General features: G+C 47.1%; 1 protein-coding gene across 4 annotated transcripts in view; it reads left to right on the top strand.

The window, feature by feature from the left end:
• Positions 1-27,964, top strand: part of LOC143767468 (uncharacterized) — a 102,533-nt gene that overhangs the window by 51,426 nt on the left and 23,143 nt on the right. The window contains exon 1 of one of the 4 annotated variants that reach the window (XM_077255833.1): positions 20,220-20,358. The exons of 1 other annotated variant lie outside the window; for it this stretch is intronic. The gene's annotated coding sequence lies outside the window, so the exon portion shown is untranslated. Of the gene's footprint in view, positions 1-20,219; positions 20,359-25,666; positions 25,812-27,964 lie in introns of those variants that run through there. 2 more of the 4 variants (XM_077255835.1, XM_077255834.1) reach the window with 2 other exon arrangements.

Consider the following 27,964-nt stretch of genomic DNA (forward strand, 5'->3'; position numbering starts at 1 on the left):
TTTTTGCCTTCCTCTGGATCAACATGTTAGGGCATGTTAGGTTAGGCTATGGGTTGAACTAGATGGACTTACAGTCTTCCTTCAACCTTAATAACTATGTAACTATCCTTAAGGGCTTCAGAAAGACCCTTTCTGAAAATTGCTGCCAGGGCACACTCATTCCATTGAGTGAGCACAGACCATTTTCTAAACTTCTGACAGTAAACCTCGGCTTCATCCTGACCCTGAGAGAGAGCCAGCAAAACCTTTTCTGCTTGGTCTACTAGATTTGGTTCCTCATAAAGCAATCCAAGCGCCAGAAAAAACGCATCCACATTTAGCAATGCAGGATCTCCTGGCGCCAGAGAGAATGCCCAATCTTGAGGGTCACCACGCAACAAAGAAATAACAATTTTAACTTGCTGAACAGGGTCACCAGAGGAACGAGGTCTCAGAGAAAGAAACAACTTGCAATTATTCTTGAAGTTCAAAAACCTAGATCTATCTCCTGAGAACAGCTCAGGAATTGGTATTTTAGGCTCTGACATAGGACTGTGAACTACATAATCCTGAATGCCTTGTACCCTTGCAGTGAGATGATCCACACTAGAGGACAGACTCTGAATGTCCATATCTGCAGCTGAATTCTGAACCACCCAGAGATTAAGGGGAGGAGAGAGGCTAAACACACTGCAGAGAAAAAAAAATGAAGTCAGGATTTCTCTTATCCCTCTTTTGCGATGCATTAACACTTTATGGCCTGCTGTACTGCTATGATCCTGGTGGTAAGGATCACAGAACTGACCTGATAGACAAGCCAGAATATTAGGACAAGCTCTGGGGATGTGGGAGCTATACTGACTGCAACCCTGATCCTATCCACACACACTAAAGGCAGCCGTGGAGCGTTACCTAAAAACCTAGATGCCTCTTCACAGCCTGAGAAACTAGCTACCCCTAGAGAGAAAGCAAGCCTCACTAGCCTCAGAGAAATAACCCCAAAGTTTAGACAGCCCCCCACAAATAATGACGGTGAGTTAAGGGGAAAATACAAACATAGAAATGAAAACAGGTTTCAGCAAATGAGGCCCGCTAACACTAAATAGTCAGAAGATAGCAAGGAATCTGTGCGGTCAGTACAAAACTATCAAAAACAAACCACGCAGAGATTACAAGAACCCCCACACCGACTCACGATGTGAGGGGCGCACTCTGCACCCCAGAGCTACCAGCAAGCAAAAAATCACATATAAGCAAGCTGGACTGAACTCATCTCATGATGAGAAACATTTTCAAGGAAACAATGAGCAAATGAACTAGCAAGACTTAGCTTCTCCAGGAGGAGACAGGTCACAAGGGAAGTCCAGGAGAAATCAGAACCAGTACTGAATACAACGACAGCAGGCCACAAGTAAAGGTCCAGGTGAATTAAATAGGAACCAGAATAGCAGGAAACGAGACAGCTGGGCCCAGCTACAGACCAGCCGTATCGCTAAAGGCCACCAGAGGGAGCCCAAGAACAGAACTCACCCAGTACCACTCATGACCACAGGAGGGAGCCCGAGAACGGAATTCACAACAGTGCAGAGTGGCACTACCGCACCGTGAGTCGGTGCGGGGGTCTTTTTGCACACTCTGTGTGGTTATTTGTAGTTTTTTGTGTTGACCGCAAAGATTCCTTTTCTGTCCTCAATCTGTTTAGTTAGACTGGCCTCCTTTGCTGAAACCTATTTCATTCCTGTGTTTGTGTATTCCTCTTAACTCACAGTCAATACTTGTGGGGGGCTGCCTTTACCTTTGGGGAATTTCTCTGGGGCAAGGTGAGGCTTTGTTTCCTATCTTTAGGGGTAGTTAGCTCTTAGGCTGTGAAGAGGCGTCTAGGCAGAGTCAGGCACGCTCCACGGCTATTTCTAGTGTGTGTGACAGGAGTAGGGTTTGCGGTCAGCAGAGTTCCCACTTCCCCAGAGCTAGTCCCGATTCCGTGTATAACTATCAGGTCATTCCGGGTGCACCTAACCACCAGGTCCATAACAGTACAGCTGGCCCACAAAGTGTTAATGCATCTCAATAGAGGGAAAAGAGAAGTTCTGAGACCATTTTTTTTTTCCTCTGCAGTGTGTTTTGTCTCTCTTTTCCCCTTAACCTCTGGGTGGTTCAGAACTCAGGTGCAGATATGGACATTCAGGGTCTGTTCTCTAGTGTGGATCAACTCACTGCAAGGGTACAAAGCATTCAAAATTATGTGGTTCAGAATCCGATGTTAGAGCCTAGAATACCAATTCCTGATTTGTTTACTGGGGATAGATCTAAGTTTCTGAGTTTCAAAAATAATTGTAAACTGTTTCTTGCTCTGAAACCCCGCTCTTCTGGTGACCCCATTCAGCAGGTAAAAATCATTATTTCTTTGTTGCGTGGCGACCCTCAAGACTGGGCATTCTCCCTGGCACCAGGAGATCCTGCATTGTGTAATGTAGATGCGTTTTTTCTGGCGTTGGGATTACTTTACGATGAACCGAATTCTGTGGACCAGGCAGAGAAAATTTTGCTGGCTTTGTGTCAGGGTCAGGATGAAGCGGAGGTTTATTGCCAGAAGTTCAGAAAGTGGTCTGTGCTTACTCAATGGAATGAGTGTGCCCTGGCAGCAATTTTCAGAAAGGGTCTTTCTGAAGCCCTTAAGGATGTTATGGTGGGGTTCCCCACGCCTGCTGGTCTGAATGAATCAATGTCCTTGGCCATACAGATCGATCGGCGTTTACGTGAGCGCAAAACTGTGCACCATTTGGCGGTATCCTCTGAGCAGAGGCCTGAGCCTATGCAATGTGATAGGACTTTGACCAGAGCTGAACGGCAAGAACACAGACGTCAGAATGGACTGTGTTTTTACTGTGGTGACTCCACTCATGCTATCTCTGATTGTCCTAAGCGCACTAAGCGGTTCGCTAGGTCGGTCACCATTGGTACTGTACAGCCTAAATTTCTTTTGTCCGTTACTCTGATTTGCTCTTTGTCGTCCTACTCTGTTATGGCATTTGTGGATTCAGGCGCTGCCCTGAATTTGATGGACTTGGAGTTTGCCAGGCGCTGTGGTTTTTTCTTGGAGCCATTGCAGCATCCTATTCCTTTGAGGGGAATTGATGCTACGCCTTTGGCCAGGAATAAGCCTCAGTACTGGACCCAGTTGACCATGTGCATGGCTCCTGCACATCAGTAGGATATTCGCTTTTTGGTGTTGCATAATCTGCATGATGTGGTCGTGTTGGGTTTGCCATGGCTACAGGTCCATAATCCAGTATTGGATTGGAAATCAATGTCTGTGTCCAGTTGGGGTTGTCAAGGGGTACATGGGGATGTTCCATCGTTGTCAATTTCTTCCTGCACTCCTTCTGAAGTCCTTGAGTTTTTGTCGGATTACCGGGATGTATTTTGTTCTGTCTTCATACACGTTGATACAGTGTGTGATCCAACATACAGCATAAACCACTTCTGTCTTCCAAAATAAGCAGACTGTTTTCTGTAGTCTAACTTGTTTATTGGTAACAGGTATTGAAATGCGGTAAAACTATAAGAATACAAATGATTTGGGTAAGTATTGGGCAAATAACAGCACAACTGATACTTATAACTAGCAGAGAAAGCATACAGGATGATGCAACTTCTACATGCAGCTACATACAGTAACTCACAGATAATAAATTTCCCAGGTACTAGTTGCTATACAGTAATCACATTCTATAGAACACTATATTGCAAGAATAAGGATAGCAATCTTACCGGAAAAACTAACCAGGGTGGCAAGTAAGTGAAGTAATTCCAACACAGCTGAATAACACGAGTGTACAGGAAAATACACAGAGAGAAAAATGGGGGATTCCCCCATCCCATGATGCTTTGGTGCAATCCCATAATGCAACACTCTGATAATTACTAAGAAAAACACAGGTAATAATTACTAAGAAAAACACAGGTAATAAATTTCTCCATCACTGGGTGGTGCTATAACACAGCAAACCCAAAACGATAGCAGTGAAACTTTAATGCTTGGACGAACCCCTGTCCTTGATTAGGAAGGGCAGAACATATTTGATGAGCCCAAGTCCAGTGCTCTACCTCCTCATAGGGATTGTGATTGTGCTATTAATTTGATTCCTGGTAGCAAATTCCCTAAGGGACGACTTTTCAATTTGTCTGTGCAGAACACGCCGCTATGCGGAGTTATATAAAGGAGTCCTTGGAAAAAGGGCATATTCGCCCGTCGTCGTCACCATTGGGAGCAGGGTTCTTTTTTGTGGCCAAGAAGGATGGTTCTCTGAGACCTTGTATAGATTACCGCCTTCTCAATAAAATCACGGTCAAATTTCAGAACCCTTTGCCTCTACTGTCTGATTTGTTTGCTCGGATTAAGGGGGCTAGTTGGTTCACCAAGATAGATCTTCGAGGGGCGTATAATCTGGTGCGTATTAAACAGGGCGATGAATGGAAAACAGCATTTAATACGCCCGAGGGCCATTTTGAGTACTTGGTAATGCCATTCGGGCTTTCTAATGCCCCCTCTGTGTTTCAGTCCTTTATGCATGACATCTTCCGAAAGTATCTGGATAGATTCATGATTGTATATTTGGATGATATTTTGGCTTTTCTGATGATTGGGAGTCTCATGTGAAGCAGGTCAGAATGGTGTTCCAGGTCCTTCGTGCTAATGCCTTGTTCGTGAAGGGATCTAAATGTCTCTTTGGAGTTCAGAAGGTTTCCTTTTTGGGCTTCATTTTTTCCCCTTCTACTATCGAGATGGACCCTGTTAAAGTTCAGGCCATTTTTGATTGGACTCAGCCTACATCTGTGAAGAGTCTTCAGAAATTCCTGGGCTTTGCTAATTTTTACCGTCGCTTCATCGCTAATTTTTCTAGTGTTGTTAAACCGTTGACCGATTTGACCAAGAAGGGTGCTGATGTGGTGAATTGGTCCTCTGCGGCCGTTGAAGCTTTTCAGGAGTTGAAACATCGTTTCTCTTCGGCTCCTGTGTTGTGTCAGCCAGATGTTTCGCTCCCTTTTCAGGTCGAGGTTGATGGTTCTGAGATTGGAGCAGGGGCTGTTCTGTCTCAGAGAAGTTCTGATGGCTCTGTAATGAAGCCATGTGCTTTCTTTTCTAGAAAGTTTTCGCCTGCTGAGCGTAATTATGATGTTGGCAATCGGGAGTTGTTGGCTATGAAATGGGCATTCGAGGAGTGGCGACATTGGCTGGAAGGAGCCAAGCATCGCGTGGTGGTCTTGACAGATCACAAGAATCTGACTTATCTCGAGTCTGCCAAGCGGTTGAATCCTAGACAGGCTCGTTGGTCGCTGTTTTTCTCCCGTTTCGATTTTGTGGTTTCATACCTTCCGGGTTCTAAGAATGTGAAGGCTGATGCCCTTTCAAGGAGTTTTGTGCCTGATTCTCCTGGAGTTCCTGAACCGGCTGGTATTCTTAGAGAAGGGGTAGTTTTGTCTGCCATATCCCCTGATTTGCGGCTAGTGCTGCAGGAGTTCCAGGCTGATAGACCTGTCCGTTGTCCAGCAGAGAAACTGTTTGTCCCTGATAAATGGACTAGTAGAGTTATCTCTGAGGTTCATTGTTCGGTGTTGGCTGGTCATCCTGGGATTTTTGGTACCAGAGATTTGATGGCTAGGTCCTTTTGGTGGCCTTCCTTGTCGCGGGATGTGCGTTCTTTTGTGCAGTCTTGTGGGACTTGTGCTCGGGCTAAGCCCTAATGTTCTCGTGCCAGTGGGTTACTTTTGCCCTTGCCGGTCCCGAAAAGGCCCTGGACGCATGTTTCCATGGATTTTATTTCAGATCTCCCTGTTTCTCAAAGGATGTCGGTCATCTGGGTGGTTTGTGATCGTTTCTCTAAAATGGTCCATTTGGTACCCTTGCCTAAGTTGCCTTCCTCCTCTGATTTGGTTCCATTGTTTTTCCAGCATGTGGTTCGTTTGCATGGCATTCCGGAGAACATCGTGTCTGACAGAGGTTCCCAGTTTGTTTCAAGGTTTTGGCGGTCCTTTTGTGCTAAGATGGGCATTGATTTGTCTTTTTCTTCGGCCTTCCATCCTCAGACAAATGGCCAAACCGAACGAACCAATCAGACTTTGGAAACATATCTGAGATGCTTTGTTTCTGCAGATCAGGATGATTGGGTGACCTTCTTGCCATTGGCTGAGTTCGCCCTTAATAATCGGGCCAGTTCGGCTACTTTGGTTTCGCCGTTTTTTTGTAATTCTGGTTTTCATCTTCGTTTTTCTTCAGGGCAGGTTGAGCCTTCGGACTGTCCTGGTGTGGATTCTGTGGTGGACAGGTTGCAACAGATTTGGACTCATGTGGTGGACAATTTGACTTTGTCCCAGGAGAAGGCTCAACGTTTCGCTAACCGCAGTCGCCGGGTTGGTCCCCGACTTCGTGTTGGGGACTTGGTTTGGTTGTCGTCTCGTCATGTTCCTATGAAGGTTTCTTCTCCTAAGTTTAAGCCTCGTTTCATTGGTCCGTATAAGATTTCTGAAATTCTTAATCCTGTGTCATTTCGTTTGGCCCTTCCTGCTTCTTTTGCCATCCATAATGTGTTCCATAGGTCGTTGCTGCGGAGATATGTGGCACCTATGGTTCCCTCCGTTGATCCTCCTGCTCCAGTGCTGGTCGAGGGGAAGTTGGAGTATGTGGTGGAGAAGATCTTGGATTCTCGTATTTCGAGACGGAAACTTCAGTACTTGGTCAAATGGAAGGGCTATGGTCAGGAGGATAATTCCTGGGTTGTTGCCTCTGATGTCCATGCTGCCGATTTGGTTCGTGCCTTTCATTTGGCTCGTCCTGATCGGACTGGGGGCTCTGGTGAGGGTTCGGTGACCCCTCCTCAAGGGGGGGGTACTGTTGTGAGTTCCGTTCTCGAACTCCCTCCTGTGGTCATGAATGGTACTTTGGCGAGTTCTGTCTGTGAACTCCCTCTGGTGGCTGTGAGTGGAGCTACTAGCCATTGAGGTGCTTTCCTCACCTGCTCCTCATTTGTTGCTAGTCTGGCTTCTCTATTTAACTCCACTCAGATCGTTAGTGTATGCCAGCTATCGATGTCTTAGCCTTGGTTCAGATCTCTCTGGGACCTTTCTGAGGACCTGTCTATTCCAGCAGAAGCTAAGTTCCTGCTAGTTTATTAGTTTCTCATTGTTTTCTTGCTAAATTTCTAATCCAGCTTGTTACCATGATATTGTCTTGCTAGCTGGAAGCTCTGGGGGTGCAGAGTGGCACCACCGCACCGTGAGTCGGTGCGGGGGTCTTTTTGCACACTCTGTGTGGTTATTTGTAGTTTTTTGTGTTGACCGCAAAGATTCCTTTTCTGTCCTCAATCTGTTTAGTTAGACTGGCCTCCTTTGCTGAAACCTATTTCATTCCTGTGTTTGTGTATTCCTCTTAACTCACAGTCAATACTTGTGGGGGGCTGCCTTTACCTTTGGGGAATTTCTCTGGGGCAAGGTGAGGCTTTGTTTCCTATCTTTAGGGGTAGTTAGCTCTTAGGCTGTGAAGAGGCGTCTAGGCAGAGTCAGGCACGCTCCACGGCTATTTCTAGTGTGTGTGACAGGAGTAGGGTTTGCGGTCAGCAGAGTTCCCACTTCCCCAGAGCTAGTCCCGATTCCGTGTATAACTATCAGGTCATTCCGGGTGCACCTAACCACCAGGTCCATAACAATAACCCAAGAAAGGCAACTCCTGAACCGAAAAAACACATTTCTCCAGTTTTGCATAGAGCTTATTTTCTCTGAGTAGCTGTAACCCCTGCCTCACATGCTCTTAATGAGTATCACGGTCGCATGAATAAATGAGAATGTCATCTAGGTACACAATAACGAATTTGCCCAGTACATGCGAGAACACATCATTTATGAAATGTTGAAATACAGCAGGCGCGTTTGTCAACCAAATGGCATCACCAAATTTTCAAAATGACCCTCAGGAGTATTAAAAGCCATCTTCCACTCATCACCTTGACGGACTCTTATGACGTTGTACGTCACCCTGAGGTCAAGCTTGGAAAACCACTTAGCACTAGCCACCTGGTTGAACAAATCAGGTATCAGTGGCATACGGTATGGATCACGGACCATAATCTGGTTTAACTCCCTGAAATCCAGACACGGGCGTAGTCCGCCATCTTTCTTCTTAACGAAGAAGAACCCCGCTGCCACCGGTGAGGACGAAGGCCTGATGTGCCCTTTGCTCAAACTCTCAGCAATGTAGTCTTTTAAAGCTTGCCTCTCAGGACCAGAGATTTTAAACATCCTAGCTTTCGGCAATTTGGCCCCTGGTTTAAAACTAATAGTACAGTCATAGGATCAATGTGGTGGCAATTCTGAGCAACCCTTCTCAGAGAACACATCTGTGAAATCCAGCAATGACTCAGGAATGCTAGGAGTCACAGCGGAAACACATGTGGCCAGGCAATTCTCCTGGCAGAATCCCCTCCACTGAATTATGTCCTGAGTTTTCCAGTCAATCACCGGGTAGTGCATAGACAACCATGGAAAACCCAGAACCATTTGTGCAGGAAGATTACAGAGCACCCTACATGTAACTTGCTCAGAATGTAGGACCCCAATGTGGAGTTTAACCTCAGCCACAAACTCAGTAATCTCCCCCTGTGGGAGTGGAGTAGCATTGATGGTGACCACCCGGATAGGATAAGACAGTTTTTCGACTGTGAACCCAGCCATGCACACAAACTTCTCATCAATGAGATTAGTGGCCGAACCACTATCCACAAAAACAGTGATTGGCAACTCTCTGCCAGTGACCATAACTCTGGCAGGAAGCATACATTGAGAAACCACCATGGAGGATATGCATAAGCTCAGATTGGCCTCCTCCACACCCTCTGAGCTTAGTAGTTTTCCACCATTGCGCTTTTCTTAGAAAACAGAGGACAAGCATTAACATAATGCCCTTTTTTACTACAGCAAAAACAGGCTCCCTGCTTCCTAAGTTAGGGAGTTCGATGATGTGACACCCCTGCGATTTGCATAGGCTCCGTGGGCTCACCTGCAGCAACCTCACGTGCACCTACGCCCTCCCCCATAAGCGGCGTCTCTTGCACCCCCTGACGCAAACGGCGATCAATGCGGACAACAAGACTCATGGCAGACTCTAGAAAAACAGGAGTCTCATTCATCAGGAGGGCTTGTTTAACCCTTCTCGAAACCCCATGTACAAACTGACTCCGCAGCGCCAGGTCATTCCATTGTGTGTCCACCGCCCAGTGGCAAAATTCAGAACAGTAATCCTCCGCCATTCGCACCCCCTGGCGGAGAGCACGTATTTTAGATTCTGCTAGAGCCAATCTGTCAGGATCATCATATATGAGCCCAAGAGCAGAAAAAAAAATCTCCACTGAGTTAAATGCAGCTGAATCAGATGGTAATGAAAATGCCCATGCTTGGGGGTCTCCGTTCAGTAATGACAATACCAGGCCCACACGCTGAGCCTCATTACTTGAGGAAACCGGGCGTATACGAAAATATCATTTGCAAGCTTCACGAAAAACAACAAATTTACTGCGTTCCCCGGCAAACCTCTCAGGTAAAGGAATCTTTGGCTCTGCAACTCTACCTGCAGTTTCAGCTTGCACATTAGATACTACAAGACCCTGTTGCTGAACTGCCCCCTTCAACTCTGTGACCTGTAAGGACAGCGCCTCCAACTGGCAGGTTATGGAAGTCATGGGATCCATGGCATCCAAAATTTATTTAGGCCGATTATAATGTCACGGGGGTACTGGGTAGACTACAGCTGATTACCCGGGCCCCTGCGATATCCCTCAGACTAGGGAAAACCTTGTCAGTCCCTCTCCCAGAATTTACACTGATGGTGTGTTTGTCTGGGCCACCAGGCCTGACCCTGACTCCTGTTTCAGTCCTATGCTGAAACCTCCACCCGCAACCCAGTGATAAGACCACACACCAACCCCTACAGAAAGCACAGACAGGGAAAACTAAAAACGCACCACGCCGCAGACACACAGGAAAACACTATAATGTGCACAGGGCAAAACAAATGCAAATATAGGAAGGAGAAATATGACAAAGGATAATACACCACCAGATACGATATTTCTTCTCCTAGACCACCACTCCAGACAGAGATCACCAGGCACAAGACACAAGCTATAATCGGCGACGCCCAAAGTCCAGAATGACTATTTAAAGGCCATGGGCGTGACCCAGCCTCCAACCCGATTACCAGCTAGATTAACCCCGGACAACCTGGATAAAGTCTAGCCGACGCCACTGAGCGTATAGTGGACGAATGTTGAATTACCACTGTCTGTCGGACGCCCTAGTGTGAATAGCGTCTGACATGACATGAGCTCCAGGATGATAAAGACAGTCTTAAGTTACCTGTGAGTATGTGACAGTTAAAAGATGTCTGTGTGAAGTTAATCTCTTATCAAGAAGTCCCCACAAAGTCCCACGGTTAGAAAAATACATGTACTGAAGAGGATAGAATTTGCCAAAGAACACATCAACTGGCCTAAAGAGCAATGGAGAAACATTTTGTGGACTGGTGAAAGTAAAATTGTAAAGTTCTTTTTGGGTCCAAGGGCCGCAGACAGTTTGTCAGATGACCCACAAACTCTGCATTCAAGCCACAGTACACTCTTAAGGCAGTGAAGCACGGTGGTGCAAGCATCATGATATGGGCATGTTTCTCTTACTATGGTGCCAGACCTATTTACAGCATACCAGGGATGATGGACCAATTTGCATATACTAAAATAGTTGAAGAGGTCATGTTGCCTTACGCTGAAGAGGATATGCCCTTGAAATGGGTGTCTCAACAAGACAAAATCTTAGCTCCAGTTCAACAAACTTGAGGTTATGGAGTGGCCAGCCCAATCCCCGCACAGAAACGATATATTTTTAGAAACTGCACAAGAAAACACATAACGGAGAGAGTCAAATTAATGCTAAATATGTAAATAAGACAGGAAAAGCAAGTTGCAACTTGTATTAGAATTAAAGCTCCAGAAACGAAGACCCCGTCTCTTTCTTACATGCTGGAGGCCAGGCCCGGAGTATCCAGCCACGGAGCCTGGATTTTCGCATTTTTGGATCTGGGGTTTCTTTTAGAATAAATCCCTGTCTCATACAGTCCTATAACAATAACTTTATCACATTTTGTAGGAGGGTTCGTCTGAATTCATCTAAATGTTATCAATCTATGTGCAAGAAACAATAAACGTCCTACAGCAGTTTTATTGTGTGTGTCCTGTGTCAGTTCTACATTCCATAATAAAAAAAACCTTGGTGACCAAACCTGCTGATTATGATTATACAATTGTGATAACGTTACTCAAAAAAAGTATTTATAATCTGGCAGCACGGGTATAAGATCTGCAGGTTCCGCCAAGCACTTCAGACATGGGGCATAATAAAGTGTGACTGCTACCAGGCTCAGGTTCCGCTAAACACTTTGCAGATGGTGTAACTGCTATCAGGCCTATGGAGGAAGGGAGCCCACCAACATCAGTGCTGTTTTCAGCTGAACGTGTATCCTCAGACACATGTTAAGTAGAAATTTATTGTAGCCCACATAGCCACCAGCTCCAAGAAGCACATTAGCAATAGATACAGCTAGCCACTCACATACCAGCAGATAACGTCGGCAGGCATATCGTAGGCGCATGACATAACTGTCATGTGCCACCCTGCTCCCCAGCACCAACTATAGAGCAGGACAGTTGAAAAGAAATGGTTTATTTTTTAGAAATAGGTTGGGGAAATTTATTATAAGATGCAGGACTAAGGACATAATTACAAGATGTGGCCAGGATGAGGAACATTATTAAAGAATGGGGTCAGGATGAGACACATGGCCAGGATAGGGGACATTTTTAAATTAAGTGTCCAGAACGGGGGATTTTTTTAAAGAAAGGGGCCAGGATGGAGGACACTATTACAGGATAGGGAACAACAAATGAAATTATTAAAGGAAGGGGCCAGGGCAGAGGACATCATTAACGGATGGGACCAGGTTGGAAGACATTAATAATTAAAAGGGTCAATAGGGAGACATTGTTACAGGATGAGGAACATTATTAAAGAAAGGGGCCAATAGGGGGGAGATCATTACAGTATAGTGGCCAGACTGAGGAACACATTATTAGTTTATGGTAGCAAGTGGAGAACATTAATACTGTATAGGGTCAACTGGGGGACAATATTACTGTATGGGGCCAGAATAAGCAATACTATTACTCTATAATGTGAGAAATTAATATTCCCCAGAGTGGCCTTTACCAATGAATGGAGCGACAAAAGGAAACCTGTTAAATAGCATAATGCTATTAACCCACAGATATAGGGTTATTCTGCAGGTTAATAGTGTTAGAAAGGTGTCTGACTGCCCTACTGAAAGCACGACTTCCATGAGATAATGAACGTTATTCCTGCATCATTTTTGAAACATAATTTTTCGGGGTTAGGAAGTTGGGGTTCAAAGTTGATTAGCATTTTCTCATTTTGCCAAGACAATTTACAAAACCATTTTTTTAGGGACCACCTCACGTTTCAAGTGACTTTGAGGGGCCTATATGACAGAAAATACTCAAAAGTGACAACATTATAAAAACTACACCCCTCAAAATCACATTCAAGAAGTTCATTAACTCTTCAGGTACTTCACAAGAATTAATGCAATGTGGAAGGAAAAAAAGAACATTTTATTTTTTCACAAAAATTTTACTTTAGCGTCAAATTTTTTACTTTCACAACGGTATCTCGAGAAAATGGACTCCAAACTTTGCGGTGCAATTTCTTCTGAGCACGCTGATACCTTATATCCAGGGGAAACTACTATTTTGGCACACTGCAGGGTTTGGAGGGGAAGTAGCACCGTTTTCGAACTCCAAAATAGCTGCAATCAAGAGTGGACGCTATGTCAAGTTTGGAGAGTCCATTATGTGCCTAAGCAGTGGAAACCCACTATAAGTGACTTAATTTGGAAAGGGATTTTATCTAGAGGTATAGTGAGGATTTTTAACCCATAGGTACTACACAGAATTTGATAACATTAGGTCATGATATTGAATATGTCGTCATTAGTGTTCAGCTCTATTGCTCACTACTCAAGTTTGCATCGAGGTGCACCCAGTATCGCGACCCAGATGCAAACTCGTGTAGCGAGCACTTGCGCTCAACACTAGTTATCATACCGTCATCATTTTTTTATCTTTGGAAAAAAAAACAACCCTAATGGCAAAGAACAAAATAAATAAAAATTATAAAATAAAAGAAATTTATTTCGACTAAGGGGATGACACAAGGGGGTCTATCACAGTGGTCAAAAGGAACCAACCAATAGAAAAAATCCCTACTGTTGCCGGATGCCGACAACTGCGCATGCGCCCACCATTTTTTTAGGAACAGGAGGCAGAAACCTGGGAGACAGAGCTAAAGGGACTGGGAGATTGGGGCAGTACAGGGGAGGGTTTGGGGACCTCATTTCCCTCCAGCCCTGATCGTGTTGTCCACAGTCTCCAGTACCTCCAGTAACCGAGACCCGGAAGATTTTGGGACTTTGGGGTTGCTATATGATTATAAGGCCCCATGGCGGCCACCTTTTAATGAGTATCAGTGGCAGTTAGGGGGTAAATATCTAAAAATCTGTACTTTCTGTTCTGCATTCTATTCCAGTAGGTGTCGCACAGAAAACTAAACACATAGTAAAAATAAACCATCTAATGCATACAATTTTTTAAGCGCATGTGAGAAAGAGGCCCAATATAATACACACATGGCTCTGCTCCTTACACATTGTACACACAGATAGCGCCACTCCATATGCGCCGTACACACATGGCTCCGCTCTGTACACATTGCACCACTCCGTATGTGTCGTACACATACAGCTCCGCTCCGTACACACACGGCTCGTTATCACGCGGCTACGATCCGTAAACCTCGTACACACGCGGCTCCGCTCCGTACACCCCATATACATGAAAGCAGGTTGCGGGATGCAGTGACAGACAGAAGGCAGAGCAAGGGTTAACAAATTTAACAGTTTTAATTTAACGGGATTATCTCCTCACTGTGAGATGAAGGGTTAAACGAGGGAATAGCAGTCCAATTATGAAGGATATGCAGGGTTAATAAACAAAGTGACAGTTCTGTTGTGCACTTATCGTGTCAGAAATTCTTCAAAAGGCAGGTACTACTTGGGGGTTGGATGGCGCTGGCCACTACATGCGCAGTGTTTGTCCAAGGAGATTTGGTTAGTAACTGCGGTACTTCTGGCGGCAGCGGTCGGTCTCTGGTATCTTCCAGTGAGTCCCTAGTCCATGAACAGATGCGACCGGAGCAAACAAAGCCTCAGCATGATCAGGGTCCCCCGTGGGTGATACAGTATATGCTGGTAAGGTGGGCTGCAGTCCTCTGTCCAGTACCTGGTTCTCTCTTTGCAGCACATGCGCTGTACTCACGACCACGAAGCGAACGGCACCTCGCTCTCTGCCAGTCACCGGGCGCACTGCACGTCTCTCCATGCAATCCCCGCTGGCCACGGCGCGAGTACACGGATGCGGGCCGGCACAGCCCCGATGCTCAAGGGATGGAGCACTTCTCTCTCTGTGCTGCGCGCTGCCTGTTCCCACAAAGACTGACTGATTCCATGCGCACTGTGGCTGTAGCTGCTTAGCCACACCCCGTGTCCGAGGGCAAAGGTCTGTCCGATCTCTTACTCCTTCCCTCTGACAACAGAGGAGACAGCCCCGACAGTTCAGGACCCGGCATAGGACAGGTACCCATGGCTTGGTTCTCCTCCTTACACTCCCCTTCTCCTTTAGCTCGCCATTCCACGGGCCGGAGTTCCTGCAGTAAACATTGACACTCCTCCATTTCTTGGATGATCCGCTGCCAAATAAACTGGGCTTGTTCGTAATGACTGGGTGGCTGTTCGTTCTGAGCGGTGTAAACCAGGTTGAGTAGCCGAGTCAGGTTGGGTAGTGGAGTCAGGTTGAACGGGTGAGGGCGGGGACGCGCCCAGATTCAGTGAAGCAACCACCGCTGGAATTTCATGCTCTTGATCCTCTCCTGGGAGGATAGGTGACAGGCAGGAAAATTCTTCTTCCTCATAATCAACAGTTGTAGAAGGGAGTGTTTCAGGAATGTTTCGCGTTCTCTCCAAGTGAGGTCTCATGACAAACAAGGACGTAGCATGTTCCAATGGACTACTCGAGTGGGGGCGTCTTCTTCCCCTTTAGGTTGACTCTCATAGATCCAATTCGGCATTTCACCCGATACGGGGTTTTCTCCCAACGATACTCCAACTTGCCCCTAGGCCGCTTGTCTCGAACCAGTACTCGGTCTCCGGCCTTGAGAGCTGTCCCTCGCAGGGGAATTGTCTCATGATATTCAAGCTCCCGAAACTTAGTCTGGACCAATCGATGCAGAGTCTGTAAATGATGGCGATCTCTCACCCTTTTCGGCCGAACAGCAGGGTGTATGGCGTGTATCCAGTTGTGCCGTGTACCCGGTAGTTGTACACCCAAACTAATTCGGCCACATACTCAAGCCAACGGACTTTCAGGTCCTCCTCTAGCGTCCTCAGCATCTGAATCAGGGTCCGATTGAAACACTCACAGGCTCCATTTCACAATTTCATTGTGGATGATAGGGCATTGTTCTGGATTTCTCAATCTGATACAGGCGATGCAGTTCTTCCACTACTCTTCCTTGGAAACAGGCACCTTGGTCAGAGTGGATTCACTTTGGACAACCGTATACTCTACAAATGGCCTGTGCCGCCGATTCGGCAGGCTGATCCCAGGTTGGAGTTACCACAGCAAATAGGGTAAAATGAACGGTCATCACCAGACAGTGTTCATATCCTAGGTAAGCTGGACCCACAGTCAAGTAATCGATCATCAATACCTCTAGTGGAGCAGAAGTCACGATGGTCTGCATAGAAGCCCTCTGTTCTGGAGGCTTGGCCAGTTCACAGTACCTGCACCTGTGACAAGCTTCATTTACTGCAGTCTTTAGCCGAGGGTGGTAGACCAACTTCTGCAGCCACTGGAATGTATTCTCCAGGCCAAAGTGGGCCCCTCTCTCATGATCTTCGGTCGCCATCCCACTGATCAGTTTTTTGGGAAGCACAACTTGCCAGGTAATTCCCAACTCTCATGCCAACTGCACTTTCCGGTACAACAAGCCATTTTCCAACTGGAGCCTCTCCCATTGCCAGATTTGCAGTGTTCCCGGTGACAGTGCCTCCCTCTCTTCTCAGCTGAGAAGTTGATTCAAGGCCACCCACTGCCTCAACCCGAGAGAGTTCCCAATCCTCTTGCTGAAGCCGGACATCACGGGGTCATCCCAGGGTGTGTTCTCCGGACGCCTCCCTGATCTGTCCCTGCGTTGCCGCCAACGTCCTGGCTGAGTTCCAAAACCCAGGGATCTCTTCAGCCTCCAGCTCTTCGTCCCAATTACACCCATGTTGCTTGTGAGTCACTCTGGATAGAGCATCAGCATGTGTATTCTCAGCTCCTCTCTGATATGCGATCTTGCATCGGTACTTTGCCATACGGGCCACCCAACTCTGCTCCAGAGCCCCCAGTTTTGCATTTTCCAGGTGGGCCAGAGGATTGTTATCTGTGCGTACCAGGACTTCAGACCCAGACAGGTAGTCAGTGAATTTCTCGGTCATTGCCCACACTAAAGCCAGCAGTTCCAGCTTGAAAGAGCTGTAATTATCGAGATTTCGTTCAGAGTCGTGGAGAGACCGGCTCGCATAAGCAATCAGTCGCTTTTTCCCATCCTGCATCTGCGACAATACAGCTTCTAGTCAATGTAGACTCCCATCCGTGTTGAGGATGAAAGGTTGAGAGAAGTCTGCATAAGCCAGTATGGGTGCTTCAGTCAGGGCCATTTTTAGGACTCGGAAAGCTTCTTCCTGACTATCTCCCCACTGGAAGGTCCGATTCTTGGCTCCGGATGGTACGCCTTTCAACAATTCCATCAGCGGATTAACAATTCGAGTGAAGTTTTTCACAAACTGTCAATAGTATCCGGTAAGTCACAGAAAGACCCAGACATCCTTCACGGTCTTCGGAGTGGGCCAGTCCTGCACTGCTGCTATCTTCTCATGTGCCGGACTCACCCCTTCAGCGGATACGACATGTCTCAGATATTCAATCTGCTTGCGAAAAAGATGACACTTCCGAGGTTTCACTTTCAGACCATGCTTCTGCAGCGGACTCAACACCTGTTCCAGCCGCTGCAGGTGCTCCTCAAAGGTGGCAGCAGAGACGATGATGTCATCTAAATAGGTGAGGGTGGCTTCAAAATTCAGGTCCATTAGTTCCATTAGAGAGTTCCATTAGTTCAGCCAGCATCTGCTCCAGGATTCGGCGTCATTCTTTAAGATGATTAGGGGACAGTTCAGAGGACACCGCCACAGCCACTGTCCAGGGATCCACTTGTTTTACTGTCAACTGAACAGCCTCTGGTGGTATCAACTTTTCTGGCATTATCTGTGCTACTTCACTTTTGGGCGGGAGCGTAAGACTGTCAAATCGCACTGGCACATTAATCAACTGTTGAATCACCTTTCTCTGGGGGGTGTGAGGGCTCCATCAATACAGATACACATCTCCCGACCCTTTGACCAGGAAGTTCCTGAGTTCTTTAAACGCATTCATTCCTAGAGTCACAGTGGGACCATTGCCTCGGTCCCCGGCAGTTAACACGACTCCCTGTCGGCCCACATCTTTGCCGCACAGAGTGATTTGCATCCAGACCACCCCTGCGTCTAGGATGGGTAAATGATTGGCCGCCATCAATTTAATTACTGGGCCCCATTCAGGCCGCATCGCCTAGGGAAAATGATGTCTGAAATAAGTCTCGGGCATGGTAGTTACTTGAGAGCCGGTATCAACTAAACAGCGGATGGCCTGACCATCCATTTTGACCCATACAAGAGGACTCAGAGACACTAAACTTATGGGACTTCTTTCCTTATTCTTGACTACTCAGACTCCAGGTGGCGTCCCCCAGACACAGAGCCCACTAGTTTAACAGATGTCGGTTAGATCTCCCCCGACGCGCGCATCCGCGGGCATAATGTCCAATGTCTCCACATGCAAAACAGATCAGTGGTCTTTCTGTGCAAGGTTGCCTCTTTTTCTGGCGAGGCTCAGGATTAGTTTGACCTCTGGAGGGATCCAGGGTTAGGGGATATTTATTCCTTAAGTCGGACCATTCTGCTCGCATTCCCTGGATTTCCTTCCGGATTTCGCTCACCCAACATGATTCAGTTGCAAGCGGAGCAGATACCTCCCTGCTCCGGAATTTCCCTGCCATGGCTGTCACTCACAGATCTTGCTCGCATGCGTGTGCCTCCACCCCAACCTCCAAACAAGACATACGCAGATTAACCCGCAAGCGCTCTCGCAGAGCCTGTTTTAGCAGTGCATCTCTAAAGCCTGTCACTAGTTGGTCTCTCAGAACTATGTCAGGAGGCCCTACGCCTACGTCATCCCACTTAGCGATCGCAGCGTGGATCTCCTGCTGTGCATTCATATATTGGGTCACCGAATCCCCGTCCCTTTGGACACTACTAAACAAGCGCATGCGCAATTCCCTGACGCCTGTGGGGTCTCTGTGCATTTTCTCTAGAATTTGTAACACCTTGGTAAAGATGTTTCACTCATGTGGGGGCCGGAACATGATGGAGCACCTCGCCTCTCCATCCAGAGCCATCATGGCAATCTCCATCCTCAACATGCCCTTGATCCGTTCACTCCAGTCCCATACAAAGTGTTGCTCCCTGTGAACTTTGGAAGGTTGCTCAGCGTGGCTCCCAGAGGTATATTGGCCCTTGGGGTACCCATAGCCGCCTGGTCTGTCTCTTCTGAGCCTGTGGACTACATCCTGCCGACTACGCAAAGTGAAAGCAGGTTGCGGTATGTAGTGACAGACAGAAGGCAGAGCAAGGGTTAACAAATTTAACAGTTTTAACTTAACAGAGGATTAACTCCTCGCAGGGAAAAGAAGTTGTGAAACGAGGGAATAGCAGTCCAATTATGAAGAATATGCAGGGTTAATAAACAAAGTGACAGCAGTTCTGTTGTGCACTTATCGTGTCAGGAGTTCTTCAGAATGAAGGTACTACATGGGGGTTGGTGGCGCCGGCAACGGCTGGCACGGTGTTTGCCTAAGGAGATTCGGTTGGTAACTGCGGTCTGTCTTCAAGCGGCAGCGGTCGATCTCTGGTACCTTCCGCTGAGCGCATAGTCCATGAATATATGCAGCCGGAGCAGACAAGGCCGCAGCATGTTCAGGGCCATGCAATCCCCGCTGGTCACGGCGGAAGTACACATATGCGGGCCGGGGCAGTCCCGATGCTCGAAGGACGGAGCACTTCACTCTCTGTGCTGCACGCTGATTGTTCCCACAAAGACTGACTGCCTCTGCGCATGCTGTCGCTGTAGCCGCTTAGCCACACCCCCTGTGTCCAAGTGCAAAGGTCTGTCTGGTCTCGAAGGCTACTTTCACACTAGCGTCGTACTCGGCCCGTCGCAGTGCGTCGGGACAACGTACCGACGCTAGCGTTGTTTGCGCTGCACAACGGGTGCAGCGGATGCTGATTTTCAGCGCATCCGCTGCCCCATTGTGAGGTGCGGGGAGGAGGGGGCGGAGTTCCGGCCGTGCATGCGCGGTCGGAAAAGACGTTCTCGACGCAGCAAAAAACGTTGCAAGCAACGTTTTTTGCTGCAGACGGTCCGCCACAACACGACGCAACCGTCGCATGACGGTTGCGACGTGTGTCAATGCATCGCAATGCGTTGCTAATGTTAGTCAATGGGGAAAAAACGACGTATGCAAAAAACGCTAGTGTGAAAGTACCCTTACTCCTTCCCCCGGACAACAGAGGAGAAAGCCCCGGCAGTTCAGGACCCAGCAGTTCTCCTTGCACACACACACACGGCTACGCTCTATAAACATCGCACACACACGGCTCTGCTCCATACACCTTGTACACACACAGCTCCTTTCCGTACATCTCGTAAGCATGTGTCTCCGCTCCGTACACCTCAAACACACGCGGCTCCGCTCCGTACACCTCGTACACACACGGCTCCACTACTTACACCTCGTACACACACGGCTCTGCTACATCCACAATGTAAACCCCTCCTGACCCCACATATAAACTTCCCCTCATCCAGCACCATGACAACCAGCACAGCACAGTCCTGCATACACTGAGGCCCCTGATCATGTGACCCCTGACTCCTCCCCTCCTGTGACCTCATCACAGGTCCTGTGCGCACAGAACAGCCATATATGTGGTGTGCGGCTCTGCAGGTGGAGGTAGGTGCTGGAGATTCCCCGTTGTTGCTTTCTAAGGATTACAGAATTTGTGTTCCATTTCCTCTAATAGATTTATACGACCTACATATGGAAGATAATAACATGGAAACACATTTTGCTCACACAGTACACTGCCCTTTTATTGGACCCTACACAATATAATGTTCCCACAGTACCGCCATCTCCCACACACACAGTTTAATGTTCCCACAGTACCGCCATCCCCCCACACACAGTATAATGTTCCCACAGTACCTCCATCCCCCACACACAGTATAATGTTCCCACAGTACCTCCATCCCCCACACACAGTATAATGTTCCCCAGTACTGCCATCCCCCCACACACAGTATAATGTTCCCACAGTACCTCCATCCCCCACACACAGTATAATGTTCCCACAGTACCTCCATCCCCCACACACAGTATAATGTTCCCACAGTACCTCCATCCCCCACACACAGTATAATGTTCCCACAGTGCCACCATCCTCACACACAGTATAATGTTCCCAGAGTACCGCCATCCCCCCCACACAGTATAATGTTCCCACAGTACTGCCATCCCCCACACACAGTATAATGTTCCCACAGTGCCACCATCCTCACACACAGTATAATGTTCCCCCAGTGCCGCCATCCCCCCCACACACATTATAATGTGCCCCCAGTACCGCCATCCCCCACACACAGTATATTGTTCCCCCAGTGCCGCCATCCCCCCACACACAGTATAATGTTCCCACAGTACCAACATCCCCCACACACAGTCTGATACCATCCACCTTACTGGCTAATAAATACTCGCTTAGCCCCATTCTTTATGTCAGTACTGTTGAACCCAGGACATATGAGATAATCACCACACGATAGTTGTATAGGATAATAGAGTATAATAAAGTCGTTGTGGACATGATTTCCCCAACATTGTGCAGGGAGATTGTTTTCCCTATAGTGATGTATATTTCTTATTGCTAAAACTGATATTTGTGTATTTTATTCATTTACAACCTATTTTTAAGCTTTTTCTCCACAACCCTCATTAGTGCGATCATACAACATACAAGCCTCTGATTGCACCGGTGATGGCCTGTACTACTGTAGTGCGGTGTATTATCCCTGCCTGTCAGTGTGATACTAATGGCCCCATACACATTAGATAGCTGACGGCTAAACAATTATGTGGCTGACTGTGATCTCGCCTGACTCCCCCATACGCATGAACACACTGCTTGCCCGAACCTTCCCGTGGTCTGTATGAGAGAGCTGCTGGCAGATTCCTGTGGAGGAACATTATCTTCAGGAGGAACAAAAGGAACAACCTCTGTAATTTACCATAACTGATCTGTCACTCACCTATCATCTGTCAGGAGGCCTCCATATACATTAGGCAGCAGCCGATCCGGCTCAAATCGGTGGTTTTGCCTGATGTTAATCTAGTGTGTATGGGGTATAAGAGGTATCTTATTACCAGGGGCTGGTTGGCAAATTTTAGCCTGGGGTCAAGCACAATGCAGTGGCCCACTGTGATGCGGGCCGCGGCCTATCTTAAGGCTTGGGTCTCCTGTAGTAGTACTTGAGTATAGGACATGTGCGACAGAGGTACACCTTCTAACAACCCATGCATGTATTTCTATGCAGCCGCACGCTCCGATCAGAATTCCATTGGCAGCTCCGGGTGGTGATGCGAGAGACTTGTGCGAGTTTCTCGCATCACACATGCTAATGTGAAGCCGGCCTTAAAGTAAACCTAGCATGTCCCCAAAAGCTATTAAGCTGCAGATATGTGGTTAATCTGAAGGTTTATAGTGTTCTGACACCGTGAGGCACCTGATCTGATAGCTCTGATGCTAGCAATGGGAGGAAATTAACTTTATTCAATCTGGCAGTCTCACTCTTTCAGTCACGTGGTTAATGCCGGCGTGGATTCAGTCATCACCCTGGTACTCTTTGTATAGGGAGCGGTGGCTGTGACCGTGCTCCCTGTAATGACTGACAGCTAACTATGCATTAGAACCTGCTGTCACTCAGTGAACATGTGACTGAAAGAGCGAGACTGTCGGATGGAATAAAGTTAATTTCCTCCCAGCATCAGAGTTCTCAGAGCACCCTGTATATACAGGGTGCAGTATATACAGGGTGCAGTGTATACAGGGTGCAGTAAACACAGGTACTATATACAGGGTGCAGTATATACAGGGTGCAGTATACACTGTGTATACTATACCCTGCATATACTGCACCCTACATATACATTGCTCAAAAAAATAAAGGGAACACTAAAATCCCACATCCTAGATATCACTAAATGGAATCAGTGGAATGTGTTAAGAACAATAAAACCTAAAAATTATCAACCTAAATCACAACTAATATCCCATGGAGGTCTGGAGTTGGAATGATGCTCAAAATCAAAGTGGAAAATGAAGTTACAGGCTGATCCAACTTCAGTGGAAATGCCTCAAGACAAGGAAATAATGCTCAGTAGTGCGTGTGACCTCCACGTGCCTGTATGCCCTCCTTACAATGCCTGGGCATGCTCCTGATGATGCGACGGATGGTCTCCTGAGGGATCTCCTCCCAGACCTGGACTAAAGCATCCGCCAACTCCTGGACAGTCTGTGGTGCAACGTGACGTTGGTGGATGGTGCAAGACATGATGTCTCAGATGTGTTCAATCGGATTCAGGTCAGGGGAACGGGCGGGCCAGTCCATCGCTTCAATGCCTTCATCTTGCAGGAACTGCTGTCAGACTCCAGCCACATGAGGTCTGGCATTGTCCTGCATTAGGAAGAGCCCAGGGCTAACCGCACCAGCATATGGTCTCACAAGGGGTCTGAGGATCTCATCTCGGTACATAATGGCAGTCAGGCTACCTCTGGCGAGCACATGGAGGGCTGTGCGGCCCTCCAAAGAAATGCCACCCCACACCATTAATGACCCTCTGCCAAACCGGTCATACTGAAGGATGTTGCAGGCAGCAGATAGCTCTCCATGGCGTCTCCAGACTCTGTCACGTCTGTCACATGTGCATAGTGTGAACCTGTTTTCATCTGTGAAGAGCACAGGGCGCCAGTGGCGAATTTGCCAGTCCTGGTGTTCTGTGGCAAATGCCAAGCATCCTGCACGGTGTTGGTCTGTGAGCACAACCCCCATCTGTGGACGTCGGGCACTCAAACCATCCTCATGGAGTCGGTTTCTAACCGTTTGTGCAGACACATGCAGATTTGTGGCCTACTGGAGGTCATTTTGCAGGGCTCTGGCAGTGCTCCTCCTGTTCCTCCTTGCACAAAGGCTGAGGTAGCGGTCCTGCTGCTGGGTTGTTTCCCTCCTACAGCCCCCTCCACATCTCCTGTTGTACTGGCCTGTCTCCTGGTAGCGCCTCCAGCCTCTGGACACTGCGCTGACAGACACAGCAAACCTTCTTGCCACAGCTCGCATTGATGTGCCATCCTGGATGAGCTGCACTACCTGAGCCACTTGTGTCGGTTGTAGAGTCCGTCTCATGCTACCACGAGTGTGAAAGCACAACCAACATTCAAAAGTGACCAAAATACCAGCCAGAAAGCATTGCTACTGAGATGTGGTCTGTGGTCCCCACCTGCAGAACCACTCCTTTATTGAGTGTGTCTTGATAATTGCCAATAATTTCCTTCTGCTGTCTATTCCATTTGCACAACAGCATGTGAAATTGATTTTTAAACAGTGTTGCTTCCTAAGTGGACAGTTTGATTTACTTGGAGTTATTTTCTGTTGTTTAAGTGTTCCCTTTATTTTTTTTTGAGTACTTGTGTATACTGCACACTGTATATACTGCACCCTGTATTGAGTACTTGTGTATAATACACAGATACTACATATAGGGTGCAGTATATATATGGTACAGTATACACTTACTATATAGAGAGTGCAGTATACACAGGTACTATATACAGGCTGCAGTATATACAGGGTGCAGTATACACTGTGTATACTATACCCTGTATATTCTGCACCCTGTATATAGTACTTGTGTATACTGCACTCTGTATATACTGCACACTTTGGGGGTCCTGTTTGGACTGAATCCCACCCGGTATACGCCACCATCGTATCTTGTCGGTAAGCACCTGTTTGGTTGCCAATAATTGTTGTGTGGGGGATGAATCTACGTCTCCCAGGGCTAACCTTATGCATATGGGCAGCTGCCTTCTTACTAAATAGTAAATTAATTACACATTTTTTAGGTGGTGGACTTTACTGGCGGGGACTCACCCTATTCCTACCATCCATATTTATTGCTGTTATACTCGCATGTATTAACTTTTGTATGATTAAATAAAATTATTTGTATTATTTGCTTTCTCCGTTTTACTCCTTTCTTTCTATATACTGCACTCTGTATAGAGTACCTGTGTATAATACACAGGCACTATATACAGGGTGCAGTATATATTAAACACACAAATGTGTGTATATCCCATTAAATACTTTGGGAACAAAAACTAAATTATAGTGACCAAAGAAAATATATTAAAATATTGAAATGTATTAATTCATGCAAAATTTGATTAAAATAAAATGAACAAAAGGTACTGGATGGTGGAGGCTGTCTTATAAAGTCCACATGTTAATTTTTAATGACATAGAACATATAGCTGCTATCGGTAATTGCCAATGATTATTTTTGGGCTTGATCCTAAGTAAAAAGGTACATGTGCAAAAAGGGTACGATAATCCTATAAAGTGCTTAGTGCAGAAAAATTTACTAAAATTTCATTTGTACATTAACCCCTTAACGTCCAATGACGGACACAGCCCATCATTGGATGCCTCCCCCTGTTTGCCGCAGGCTCTGGCAATGAGCCCACACCTCTGTATGTAAAAAAATATATATATATTTTACTTTTTTTTTTAATTAATAAAATTAATTTGTATTATACAGTTTGGACTTAAACTCCCTGATTTTTGTAGAACTTAAGGTATTTGGAGTGTTCAATTATATATTTTACTGGTCTTTTACTATGGCATAGGACCAGTCATGATATTGTAGTTATCATGTTTCAGCGGAATCTTTTTCTAGTTTTCAGAGAGTCCTGTAATTCAGCTGATATTATTTGTTTGTTTTTCTTTGCACCCCAAACAATTTTCCTGGCAGTTGTGGACAACATTTTTGTTGGTCTACCTGACCGTGGTTTTGTTTTTACAGAGCCCCTGATTTTCCATTTGTTAATCACAGTTTGAACGCTGCCAACTGGCATTATCAATTCTTTTGATATCTTTTTGGAATCCTTTCCTCTTTTATACAGTTCAACTACCTTTTCCCATAGATCCGTTGACAATTCTTTTGCTTTCCCCATGACTCACAAACCAGAAAGGTCTGTGGCTGGATGAAAGATGCAAGAGTCTGTCTGGATCCCAGAAACTCACTCGACTTTTATGCCCACACACTTATTACAAGCAAACAGGTCACAGGTGAGGATGTTACCTTTAGTAGCCATTCAAACGCATTTATGTCAACTTCTGTGCATGTTATCAGGCCAAAATCACCAGGATATGTGAACTTTTGATCAGGGTTATTTGGATGTTTTGGGTTGTCATTATGATTTAAAAAGAGAAAACACGGTAGTTTGACAATAAATGGCTTCACCCAACCACTAACCATGAGTGGAAAAAAGTTTTGGTGTTATCATTGATTTTCTCTGAAAAAAGGCCAATAATAAGCAAAAATTCTGTGGGGATATATAAACTTTTGAGCACAACTGTATATCATGTCAGAAGAGAGAGAAATTATTGAATCAGCCAACACACTTTTTTCCATCACCCATGACGGCACCACGAAGGAGGGGATCCGCTCTTCAAGTACAGGAAACCTTCAAGATAAAAAGGGCGGCTCCTCTCTCCGCATCAGTTGGTTTCCTGTTCTTGATGGGGAACCCTCAAGGTGAAATCTTAAGAAGATAGAAGAGGATGCCTGGGTCAGATGGGTTTTGGCAGGCAGTGGTCTGCTGCATCCGTCACCATGTGCCGGTAGCGCCTTGGAGGCCACGTCTTACCGTGCCCCTCCCTGAGTGATGCATGGCCATGGCCCATGAGGCGATGCTGGGTGAAGAAAGACCAGCTGCGCCCTCCCTGTTGAATATGGTGGCCCTGCAGCCCGTGAGGCACATCAGTGCCTGGGTGGTAAATAGAATCAGCCTCGGAGGTCACGTTCATCATGACCTCCCTGTTGCAGAATGTGGCCATGCAGCCCATGAGGCATATCGGTGCCCGGGTGAAGAGGATGCCCCAGAAGTCACATGCCCTCCCGGTGGCTCAGAGAGGCCCTGCAGCCTGCAGGCACGTCAGACCACCGTGCCCTCCCTGGGGAGTACCTGTAAGGCCGTACATGGCGTCCTGCAGGAGTGCGCGGCAGAGCAGCATCCGGCGGTATGGATCGGGGGCCCGGGTAGGAGGATGGCTGCAGGGCATCATGGCGCCCGCCCATGGAGGAACTCGCACCTGAAGTGATCCTGCGCGCACTGGAGTTGACAGGCCAGGTGCGCGCGGGGTCCGGGACGAGAGCGTGGAGCATTATGGCGGCACAGGGTCTGGGACCGCCAGTGGGTGCATTCCGGGCCACCGCGCCAAAGGTGCAAGGCCACGGGACAGCTGTAAAAAAAAAAAAAAAAAAAGGAGCGGAGAACTCAGTGTGCATCGGAAGTAGATGCTGGGTGCGCGTGGGGTCGGAGGCTATGGAGGAGCGTGCAGCAGAGAAGTACCAGCGCCAGAAACTGAGTCGGTGTCTGTGCACGCACGCATACCCCTAGACAACAAGCAGCGCTATTAAAAAAAAAAAAGAGAGAGAAAAGGAGAGATGGTGCAAGCAGGCACCAGTAGAAAACACACTGAGGATAATGAGGCAGGTGTGTACAAGGAAAGGGTGGCACCCTTCTCAAATTAATGAGACCTAAGGTATTTAAAGGTGCGGCAGGCTTACAGGCGGTGGCAACCATGGAAGCCTTTTCACCGGAGCACTTGCAGCCTCACCAGCAGCAGGAGCCAGAAATGCGGTCACACTCACTGGAGAAAAAACAGCCACGCAGCAGCGGGGGCCACTCAGGCAGCACACGGGTGGATCTCCGTGATTCCAGGAAGGAGGGGTCCATAGCCTCTGGACGAGACATTGAGAGCACCATTATTTCTCCAGATCCGGTACCCATTTGAAGTGTCCGAGTGGTGAGTGAGCTCCGAGAAAGTATAGCACACTAATGTCTGTTCCCTTTCTCCCAAAAAAGAGCAAAGCCAAGCTTAAGAATAGGGAATGTCCCCTATGCAGACGACGGTTAGAAGCCTCCTGTAATAAGAAGCTATGTCAGGACTGTATTGACAGGACAATTGCAGAAGAGACTCCCACTTTTTCTGAGAACTTAAAATCACTGATACATTCTGAAGTCGGTTAGGGCATTTCAGGCCACAACGGACACAAACAGTAAGGGAAGAGATATGTCTAGCCCCTCTTTTGTTTCACACAAAGACTCCTCAGGTTCAGAGCCGGAGGACTCGGATCGATCGCAATGCTCTGAGAGTAGTTTGGAAGAAGAAGTTTTGTTCCTGATAGAGGCAACGGAAAAGCTAATAAGATCAGT

The sequence above is a fragment of the Ranitomeya variabilis genome, chromosome 4 (assembly GCF_051348905.1).
Source record: "Ranitomeya variabilis isolate aRanVar5 chromosome 4, aRanVar5.hap1, whole genome shotgun sequence".
Lineage (NCBI taxonomy): Eukaryota > Metazoa > Chordata > Amphibia > Anura > Dendrobatidae > Ranitomeya > Ranitomeya variabilis.